Source organism: Dromaius novaehollandiae, chromosome 1 (genome assembly GCF_036370855.1).
Source record: "Dromaius novaehollandiae isolate bDroNov1 chromosome 1, bDroNov1.hap1, whole genome shotgun sequence".
NCBI lineage: Eukaryota > Metazoa > Chordata > Aves > Casuariiformes > Dromaiidae > Dromaius > Dromaius novaehollandiae.
The window spans coordinates 66538524-66550534 of record NC_088098.1 but is presented as its reverse complement, the minus strand read 5'-3'; the positions used below and the strand labels follow the sequence as shown (position 1 = coordinate 66550534).

The 12011-nt window shown below is 41.8% G+C and overlaps 1 protein-coding gene across 10 annotated transcripts in view; it reads right to left on the bottom strand.

The window, feature by feature from the left end:
• Window positions 1–12011, bottom strand: part of CALD1 (caldesmon 1) — a 194967-nt gene that overhangs the window by 53878 nt on the left and 129078 nt on the right. The window lies entirely within an intron of this gene.

Genomic DNA, 12011 nt, shown 5'->3' with positions numbered 1-12011 from the left:
ACATGTTTGGCTCTGATACCCCTTTAAGCCAGCATACGTGAGTAAACTGAAACAGCTTACTGCGCAGTCCTGCAGCCATTCCACCCCAGGCTGCGATCCTGCTAAACCTCATAAATTACGGAGGTGGGTGTGGATGGATTAGTACTCGGAAGGGGAATCTCTCCTAGAAGCTCACACTTCTGTGGAAGGAGTGAGGTGGGTTCAGTAGGTGGCACTCTTACCTTGGAGTAAGCACTGAGTCAATCATCTCTGCTAAAAGCCGTGGAGGATGCTGGCTTTCAACAGAGGCATGAGCCTGACAGTTTCCTTCTCAGTGATTTTAAGAAACATACTCATTCATTTCTGTTCTGCTCACAGATGCCAAAACAGATAATTGATTTTTTGCCTTTGTAAAACTCCCTATACAGTTTCAAGGAGACAGCTTGTGAGAACAAGTTACAATTTTGTGCTTTATAGCATGGTGCATGACTCCCATGCAGGAACATACGGGCTTAGCCTTTTTGCAGACTCGAGAACAGTTCTGCCATACCCCCCAAGAATTGTTATTTCTTCATCTACCTGCTTTATCCATGTTTTTGGGTACAAAATGTACTGGAGTTTTGGGTTGGAGCAAGGAAAGGGCAGCACTGCTGACTGAAGATTGTATCGCTGTTCTGGTAAAATACATTTTAATCAGATACCGGATCTAAGATTTGATGTTTATGAGACTATAAACTGGGCTCCAAAGGCAGTCCTACAGATTTCTAGTACAGATCTTTATTTACTACTATGTCACAAAAATGGATCTTTTTCCAGTTGAGTGAGTTCTAAACCCTTTTCAATGTATCCTGGAATACTCAGGTTATTGCAGTGCTCACAAACAAAACTGTTTCCATGTAATATTAAATACAAGCAACTCGAGTGTCTTATAAAACTTTATGTTCTACTACTTCAAAGAAAACTCTTAAATTTTTCAAAAAATCCCACTGCTCCTACCATCAAGGCAGATCCTGGCTCTCAGTGGCAAATCTGACCTGTTTGTTGAGTCAGTAGGAGAAAGAGAAACCTCTTGCACTTGTAGTATATCCTGGAACTGTTTTAAAATGTATCCCTTAGATCAGGGCACTCAGGAGAAACATGATTTCTTTTTCTCTGCTTTTCCAAATAATGTTTTGAATTAGAAAAATCTGGAGGAGCACTTCCTGTCCAGATGAAACACAACTGATTTACATGGCTATTTTTGTTCTGTAGCAAAAATTTCTAACATTGAACTGCATCTTCTTGCCTATAGCTTCTACCTCTAAAACACCACTGAGAATAGAAGTCTTTCGTCTACTGAATTCTTGAGCCATGATTAATGCTGGCCACGTAAGTCTATCCTCAGCTGATGTGCCAGTTTGCACCTTTGCCTGCAAATAAAGAACTGAAGACAAATAAGGTGAGCAAAGCCCCACTCCCAAAGAGTAGCAGTCTCTCTGCCCAACTGGCTGTTGTGTTCATCTGCAGCGAGTATCATTGGCAACAACTGCTTGAAATGCTCTGCAGGTGGGAGCACAGCATACTGGTTTTTAATTTGACAGCACCAGTGTAACAATTTTTTTTTTCCATCCAGAAAGTGCTATAACCATGATTCGTCACACTTGCAAAGCTGCAAGACCACGTGTGATTCTGGACACAGTAATGCTGATCCACTGTGTATAGGCAACGAGCACACTGCCCGGTGGACCTGGACTAGCCTGTGTTAGTGGCGTACTGTGGTACTGGTGATTGCCCATGAGGCTCCACCATCAGCTGTATCCTCAGAACTGCACACGTCACTGAAATAGTAAGGCCTGTTCAGCTGAGGAACATCTCTGTTTTAACAAGAGCTATAGGGACGTTTTCACAACTCAGTTTGTGCTACTGGAAACGCTGTGTCTCTCCTCTGAAAGGACAGCTCCACAGGGGCCAACATATACAATGCCAAGCATTCACGCCCGGTTGGGTGCAGCCCCAGCAGCTCCATAGTTTACAGCAATGCAGAACTGGTTCCAGTGAGAGACGCTGACACTGAGCCAAGATTTTGCCATGCTTGCAACCCCCTTTAAAAAGAAGGGGGAGGAGAAGCCAAGTCATTTATAGATGCCTGCACTTAATAACCCCTTTATTTCAGAAACAAGTTTGTTGTGGTTTACTTTCTTCAATAACTTAACTGAAAGGGATATGCAATCTCCTTTTTTTGCCCTGAGGTGAAGATATTGCATATGGAACAAGAAGAGGCAAATGACTTTCCTGTAGATCACTTCAAAAATTCACATGGGCATCTAGAGCATGAAAAATGATGGTGACAGGTGATGCATGTCCTACAACCTGCTTTCCTTGTATGTTCTGATGCTTCAGAGATGATGACTTGGTCCAGGACACTAAGACCCTTACACAGGACACAAGAAAACTAAGTAAACAAACACTAATTAAACTAGGGCACTTGAAAGGAGTCATTCACTCCAACAAATTCAAGTCAAATGACTTTAAGAGTCAAGGCTCATCTGTTACAACAACGAAAGGAACTACAGGGCCTTTCATAGCTTCTCAGCATTAAAAGCAGCAAAATGAGGAGGAGGAAGGAGACATGAGAGCTTTCCAAAAGGAAATTATTACTGGGAGGTTCCAATGTCTACTCATACTAACAATAGGAATGTCCAGAGGTCGTCCAGAGAGCCACTTAACATTTTGTTTGTTATTTTTACTTTAACCATTCCTGCATGTAAGGCAGAGTTTTCAGTGAGTCGATCATAATAACCCTTGAGTCTTTTTTCCCTTAGAGATTGTAGTGAATTTAGAACTTGACAGAGGCACCTAAGTAGCCCAGACCATGCCTTTCCATACATAGTCTATTCCTTTCTGTATGTGTTGTCAGTAGTGGGTTCCGTCTGTCACTGGACTGCCCACTGTTCTTGTTCTGTTACTCAAATACCTCCACATTCCTTTAGCTCTTTGTCTAGTCCCTTTCCAAGCCAAGGCAATTCTGAAATGGGAAGGCAAATAACTTACAGAAATGTACCCGATTTGTTTCAGAGACAGTAAATACCTCACCATGCCACCTCCTCTCCTGCATGCAGCTATTCTGAAATCAGTAGACAGACTTGTAGAGAACTTTGCAAAGCTACTGGCATTTTGCAAGAGAAACAGAACTCTGTGTTTTTTATGAAAATCCACACTCTGATGACATTAACATCTGCTCCTTGTTTGAAGGATATTTTTAACTGTTCCCTCCCTGGGAAAATGAAAGATGTCACAATGTCTTTCATGCTTTCACAGAGTAGACAAACTCTGGGTTTTTTTAAGATCTGCTCTGAAATGCCCCCATAGTTCACCACATGGAATTCAGTGCATGCATCTCATAAGGCAAAAAGTATCTGCATTCACCCTCCCATGAGATTTCCCTTTAGGACACTGGCATGTGGGCAGGGACTTCATTTCACAGATGAACACCACTTGACATGTTAAATCACATGCAATAGGTAAAGTCTGGCAACCCATACAAAACGTCTTGGAGTAAATCTCCAAGTACTCATAAAAATAAGGCTATCTACTTCATCATCAAATGATGCTGTCTCTTACTCTCTTTCTTTTTCCCCAGTCCAGTTTTAAACATCTCAAATAATGGAGATTCTGCCATTAGCCAGTGGTAAGTCTTCTGCAGTCTTCAAGAGTTCAGTAATAAGAAGCCACCCTACAGCTATGACACCTCTTCCTCCCCTTGTTCTTAATTGTAGCTCCTAGATATATCAACTTGGATATCTGTAAACAGCAACGAAGCCAGATATTTTAATGTGTTCACTGATACCCATAAATAATAATCACCCAGCCGTATAAGTGAAGATACATATATATATATTCAGATTGGAACGTGTAGTTTTGGTTTTGTACATACACATACGTAAATCATAGACACCCACGCAAATAGAGTTTGCATGCTTACATAGACACATTATCATGTAGTTAATGACTTATCAGAAGACAGAACTATTTGCACAGATGGGTTCTGCAGGATTGGGAACACAAACTTGTACATTAAAACATGAGAGCCTGAAGTTTTTGAAATTTTAACCACTCACAGTAAAGTACTTCCAGGTACTGACAACCCATATAGACCCCATGTAGCATTCAGCCCTATCTGATATCTGCTTTTGTAGAACAGGCTGGTCCTGAGCAGCACAGACAGGAGTTTGGTCCTCTGCAGAAAGAAGTTCATCTTCTCTGTCCTTAATGCTTCAGGTATTAATATTACCCTGCTTCTCACATGGAAAAGTTACTGACTGCATGTATGGCTGTGACAGTAAACAAAACAAACTCCAAGACAAGTGTTAGAGTGATATTCCAAGAAGAACTTCCACTGTAAATTGAACTTGATTAGAAAAACATATTTGCTGGTGTTTAGGACATAGCTACCTTCTGGTCATTCGAACAACTGGAGGAAACCATATGAGGGAAGCATTCACAAAGGCTACCTTTACCTCCTCTCCCTAAGCCCCGGCACAGCCATCTGCATGACACAGGCTCTGGTGACCTCCTGCACTGAGCTGTCTTCATAGGGAACCTGCCTCTCTCCAGACTCTAGCAGCACAGGGAAGGGCCATCGCTTCCCCACGCACTTCCCGTGTTACTCACGAGTGCTCATACTGTTGTGAGTTACCCATTTTCAGGGAGAGATGCCAATTCTTACAGCAATAAAAAGCAATCTGTTATTTTGGCTGGCAAATTTTAAAGTTTGCTGTTCTCTCATTGATGCATGAACTGTTACTTGCTTGGAGCAACAACTGCTATCATGCATTTCAGCCTTAGCAGTAACACGAGTAGCACCCCAAGCCCAGAAGAGTATGACTGGACTTGCAGGATGTTCTGCTTACAGTCATGTAGTATAATATTTGCAGAGTCCACAAAACGGAAAGCTGTATAAGCTGCCAGTAATACAGGTGCAAGTTCCCTGCACCTCAACTATTTTTGGCAATAGTGGATTTCTACAACACTTTCACCAATAGGTTTTATATAAAATTGTTATTAGGTTTTATATAAAATTGTTATGATTAACATATTAACAGGCATGGTCCAAACATTCTTATCCGCTTCAAACTTAGCCACTGCTTACATCCTTGCCTTACATCCAACCTCGTTACTGTTGTTGTGAACATTACGTACGTTGCCAGAAAGAGACATAACATGGCAGGTGCTATACAAGCATAGAGGACAGACACTGTTCCTAGCCAGAAGAGTTTATAGCCTTGGTTCTACTGCTGAATGGGCACGAGTGGAAACCTAATCCAGTGCTCCTTAACATACATGCCATAAAACAACAGTAAACTTGAAAGTCAAACATGGGACCTGTTCACCCTTGCCTGCCATCATGTATCAGGGATAGCATCCATCGTGTTGCTTCAGTTTGAAGCCGGACTCGGAGCACAGGCTTCGGGTTTGATCATTCTCTGCTGGAAGAGTTTATTTCAGTGTGTGCGCAGGCACACACACACACAGCTTTGGAAAAAGAAGAGCATTTCCTGCTAGGCCAACTTATGGATGCGTTCCTGTACCAAAAGCTCCTGTCTTCTAATTCCCTGAATTTTAGTGGTGAGCAAGATCCAAGTCCAGATTGGGATCTTGACTTCACAAACAACCCAATAAACCCAGCTAGCAAAACTATCAGAATTCCACTGAAGACACTGACTATTCAACAGCTTATGCCACTTGAGCAGCTTGGAGACATTCAAAACGCAAACCTAGGCTGGAAATATTCGGTTTGGGCTTTTCTTATCCCTGAACTTAGCTTAAAAATATGAAGTTGGAGCCTCAGAACAGGCCCCTCCTCGTGCAGGTTGATGATCAGTTAGATCCCTGGCTGACTGGACTGCTCATTTTTAATATCTAGTAATGGCCCTTAGGTATTTTGGAATGGGCTTTATTTCACTAGCTGCACAGGGATTACAATCAAACCGGATGCTCCCAAGAACTTTCAGAGAGCAAACAGTGTCAGTTTATTTAATAACTTTCAAAGTGAAACTAAAATCTTGTCCAAATCATGTCTCCTCTGATTTAATTAAAGCACACCACACATACTGCACTGCTCTGTTAATCATTAACAAAGTTAATTGAAGACAGAAGATGATTCTTTTCTTTTCTTTCCTTCAAAAGCTTCCAGCCAGTGGAAAACTTCAAAAAACATTCCAAAAAGAGACCAGTACAGTATGATTTTTGTTAGAATGGTCAATACGTCAGTATGTTTTTTCCCCTTCTTCTGCATTCTGATTCCTATGGGAATGCATGTTAAAAGGGGTGGGGGGTGTTGCTGTGCTTTTCTTTTTTTTTGCTTGGCAAAATACCTTTCCCAAATTTTCTAAATATTGCCTGGTCTTTGCGTCAGTATGACAGTCATTGGGTTTGACAGGAATCAGATTGGTAAACCCACACAAAAATGCTTTGGAAATTAGGGGCTAGTTATACATTCAATTCCATTTAAGTCTACTTTAGCAAACTGGCAAGGAGTGGATCTGAACTGTCTCTGTTATCCCTTTGCTTCTGTGGTTCACAAGCACAGTTCCTTCAGCACACTAATCTCTGTCCTAGCTTTTAGACTCGCTCACAACTCCTGCTCTCTGATAAATCTCATTAGCTCTCCTTTCCCAAACCATTGTACTTTCGAAGATGACCTAGCAACCCATGAAACTTATTCTCCCAATGCAGGAAACTTTTCCAATTTCTTCTGGGGAGGAACCAAATAGAAAATTAGTGTTAAAAGTATTACACTTTCTGGACTACGCAAGAAGCAGGATACATCCAACATCTATTTTTTACCACATTTCTCCCTTTTTGAAGGAGACTTAAAAAACAATAACAACAAAAAAAAAGGTTTCTTTCTTCAGGTCTTAGGAAATCTAAATACAAAGGCTTCCAGTCTCATCAGTAGAGTTGTTATCTAATGGGATTTCCCTCTTGAAAGCAACAAAGGGTCAAGGCTGAACACTTCTACAAGGCCTGTCAGATCAGATCAGGTCAGCACTCCAGCAAGGCTGGATTCTTGCCTCTAGCCATGGTTCATGCCTAATGGTTTAGAGGAAAGCAATGGGAAAAGAAAAAAGGCAAACCTCGCTGCACCTGGTCCATTGAGCAAAGCTCTGCATACAAGGCAAAATTCCTCTCTGCCCCTGCAGGCAGTCAGCTGGGGCTCTGCCAGTTACAGGCATTACGGTGTGCACTGCGATGTCTTCAAAAGAAGTAATTTATTGTAGGGTAGTACACGCAAAAGGATATCAAGGAGTTAAAATGAAATCATAGCAAACGTTCCGTATTTGTATCACAGTATGCACATCAACTCCTAATGATCTGGGGGCTTAAATTAGTCCGGCATAATAACAGACCAAGTATTTTTTTCCTTTGTTATTTCTCTACTTACCCAACTGCTAATAGGAATTTCTGCACTGCAATACCTGAAATCTATCATAATTCAGTGACAACTGCATGGGAACAGCTCTTCAAGGCAAAGTGCATCTAATTCCTGGCTTCTCCTGGAAGATGGCTCCTGGGTCACACCTTACACTGGCAGGACAGGCAAGGTCTCAGCACACTCCCGAGGCAATGACTTCTTCCCATCTGCTAAGGAGCAGGCTCAACCTGTGCTTCAGAGCTGCCTGCAAAAGGACAGGCCAAATATGCTCGAGGCTTTAGCACGGGCTCTCAATCTCATCCATGTTACCGAGGTGGCCTGTGTGGAGGCAAGCGCAAGCTCGTGACAAACAACAGCCGAGGCTTAGCTCCTCCTAAGCACAGTCAGCACCTCAGTGCCAGCCTGTAGCTGGCTGTACAGATAGGAAGCCCTGGATCACAGGCCGAAACAGTTTTGCATCTAAACAGTTCACCAGCTGGGTAAGAGAGTGTGAGAAAAGCCTCTCAGATCTGAACTTTCGCTAAGCACACACAAGTGTGCTCAAGCCCTTCATCGTATGTACATGGCCTTGGCTTCCCACTGACAGCACAAAATCGTGAGCCTCTCAAGTAGGCAGACCCATGGGAAGGATGAAGAGAAGCAGCTGCAACCCCTCTCACTGTACATGCTTGTTTTGTTATTTTTCTAGGTCTGTTTTGGTTTTCATTTTTAAACATCTTATATGCTAAGGTATCCATGAAGAAATGCATTTGTAAACAAACGTCTGTGCAGCATTCAGTCTTTGAAGACAGAGCTTGTCCGAATTCTTCACAGATTTAGAAAATCGTCTCATCCAGCCCATCAGGCTTCACAGTGACTGTGAAGGCTGATGTGGTGCTGTGTGGGTGACTGATTGAGTCCTCAAGCTGCAGAACTGGAACTTGGGCATTTTGTTCTGCCATAGAGCAAAATTCCCCCCCCCCCCCCAAAAAAAAAAAATCTGCCCATCTTCAGAACACATAGAAGATTTCTTAACATTGCTTGGAGAGATGACAAAGACACCCAAGCAGGGATGGGATGGCATGCATTCCTCACTTCTTCTCTTCCATGAAGGTAACACAGAAGTTTGCACAAGGACTTTAACCATGTGCTTAGGTACATATCTAAGCAGTTTGCCAGCCAGCTGGATAACAAAGAAAGAAAAGCCTCACAGATCTGATATTAGGAAAGGCAAATATACATGTCAGTCTGTGTTTATAAACCTTTGTAGCTTGAGATTGAGTTCTGTAAATATATTCTTTTATTTATTGTCATAATATGGGTGTGTTACAGGGGTCTTTTTCAGGGAAGCTGGAAATACCAATGTATTCCATTCTCACAGTCTTTAAAACCCAACTACTGGACCACTCTCACAAGCACCAGCATCCCTGTAAAATTCTCCTGGATCTCCAAATGATAACTCCCCCCACTGCACTACAAAGTGTCCTTTGGGACTTGGTTTGGGTATGAAGAGATACCTTCCCCATATTTGTATTAGGCAGAAAATTTTGACATGCTACAAGACAGTGGAGAAAAGGCCTGAAACTCAACTGTTCCCTAGGGAATGTGAAAAATATGCCCTTTGCCATTACTGAACATGAAAGGAGTCCTGTCAGGTGTCCCGGGATGGGACAGTTTTACATTCTCTGCAATCTGCCACTAACCAGTAGAGGATAACAGTCTCTGTTTTCCATTCAGTTCCTCATTTTAAGATGGAACCATCAATAACTTGCTTAACAGAAATTTAACCTTTTTCCCAAAATAGCTCACAAACTTGTTTTCAAGAATATTTAAATAATGTAGCTATCAAAAGAGCTAATAGCAGTCCAGCTTGTGTAGAGTAATATTGGCCACTGGCTAAAAAGAAAAATCACGTTAATTTTTAAATGGTAAACTTCCCTCCCGGTTTGGAAAAAGCTGCAACCTTTGTTCTAAAGCTGTGGCTATAGTTTCATAATAATATTTTGTGCACTGAGAGAAGGCTTCAAAACATTGCATTTTATGAATAAACTTCAACTACTGGAAAGATTCCAGGAACTCCTTTTCCATGGGCTATTACAGGATTTAGAAGTTCTGCAGAGATTAATGCACATGCAGTATTACAACCTTCTTCCTAAAATAAGTCATTATAACAGGAGTGTACCTTTCCAGTCTAAACTTATATTCTGAAAGTGAACATTTTCTGTCACTCCAAAGTGCAGGCAACTGGAGACACACCCATTCTTAAAGCACCATTTTTGCATTTACAAAGGGGCAAAAATGCCATGTTTAAATGCATTGGAGTGGGTGACAATGTTCCAAACGAGAAACATGTTAATCAGAAAGCATTTTCAATTAAGAAAAATTTTGCAGAATTACAAACATTGTGTTTTTATCCAGAAAACTTGAACTGTGCTTCTCTCTCACACTTTCTGGTTTTCACAGAAATACTCACAATCACTTTTCACTAAAATGGCCAATAGATATTTAAATTCACTAAAACTTATGAAAATCATTAAAATATTGTTTCTAATAAACATTTCAAAAGACTATGGGAGAGAGAAATCGGAAGTATTTTCACAAACTTGGCAGCATTTCAAACTTCTATTTGAGAACAATCGTTTTTCACAAAAAAGGTGTGCAGCATTTTCATGAGCATATGTTCATTTGTTTACACTGAAACCACAGTGAAATTCTGAGTTTAAAACCAAGCAAAGACTTTAGGTTTTGGCCCTACAAAAGCAGAAAATCCAATCAGCTTCAAATGCCAAGGTAGGGCCTAAAAGCAGAATGGAAGTATTAAACTGAATTCATCATAGTCTGCCAACAAGTAAGCTAACCAACTATTGATGAGATATTCTGTGATAGAACTTAGCTCTTTTTTAATGTTGAAGCTCTTGAAAAGAATGTTACAGGCTCTGATAAGCCAGATGCTATCTCAGCGAGGGCTTCGAAACCTCCAAAGAGCTCTGAAACCGATCAAGAGCCTTTGGGCTCTCTCAGCACATTCAGAAAGGGGAAGGAAAGCCAAGATACATAGTTCTGATATGCTCATTAAAACCTCTGAGGACACCAATACTTGTGCAAAGTACACTGCATAATCAAAGACAAACAGCTCTTGGGTGGGTGCTTAACAGGCTTGTGCCTGTAAGCGTGGTGACAGCAAGCCGTTCCTGCCAGCAGTGCAGGCTCCCCTCTCCCCCCATGTGGCTCTGGCCCCAGCCAAGCAGATTGCCATGGGGCAAGGTGCCCAACTAGGGTGGCGATCCTGGAGGGCTGCTGCCCGCAGAGCTGGAGCGCACCGCGCTCTCTTCCTCCTTGCCCACACATCCTGCTGCACGTCCCTGCCACGCTTGAGGAGGCACCGGAAGAAGGGTGTGCAGCCAGTAGGAGCACAGCTGCAGGGCTGGAAAACATCACCCTGGTCACCGCACAGCAGGAACAACGGCATTTAGCATCCATGGCAGATGGGGAATGCATGTTTCTGGCTTCGCAGGCCCCTAGCAGGCTCTGGAGGCATTGTTTCCCCTTGGCAACGGAAGGGACCAACAGCAGGTCCTTCCTCTCACAAACACTGCCTTGGGCAAAGACGGACTCCCTCTGAGTTACACATCATGGGATTTTAATGAACACCCCTAACACTAGTGATTTTATACCAAACAGTTAGCCTGGGCCAGATCTGAACCCAAAGAACTGTGAACAGCAGACATTTGGGGAAAGAGCACAAGAAACGGTACAGAAAAGAAACAAGTATAGTGTGATAGTGTGCCAGTATTTTATTCCTATGAGTATTACTTAAACAGACAATCGCTCCTGAACATAATCTTTTTCCAAAACCCAACTTTATCCACACCCTTCTATTTGAATCCCAAATACATTTATAAAAGTGCAATTCTCAAAATCAAAACCTAGACAATATACCTCTCAAATAACCCAATCAAATTATGTGTTGTTTTCTTTCTCCATTCTTCCTTAGGAGGAAAAATATGAATCATAACTCCTAGGCTTAAGAATCTTTTTATATTTACATTTTTATCATTTAGAAAATCAAAATAGGGACAACTGTTGAAACTCTATAACCTTTTCTGTCATTTTTCCCTCTAAAATCTTCCTAGAAAAAAAATCTAATCTATGATAAGATGTGACATACAAAATTCGAAGAGATACAAAATTCTCTGGAAAACCTCAGGGGAAATTGATTCAACTGGGAAGATAAGCATTATGCTTAACTGTGAACTGGCTACTCCTGATGCACATGACAAGGCTTAAGGTTAAATGTAGTTCTGAGAAGAGTATGGTGCGTTTTTGTTTTCAGAAACTCTACATTTAATTGAAATGAGAGATAAAGAAAACGATACTTTGAGGAACAGGGTCTGGCTTTAGGCATTTTCTTATCAAGATGGCCACATTCAGAACCCACCCACCAACATACCAGAAACCACAGTTGGCAAATGTTACAAGCAAAGGCATTTCCTGAGTTCTGACTTTCTAGTTGAGGGCCAGATGCTTCACAATCCTTCCTTGAAGCACATTTAAAGGAGTGGGCGTACAGAGCCTTGCCCAATCTTGCATGGTCTATGTAAAGCCCATGCAACATCCCAGCCATATGCTCTGAATCCAA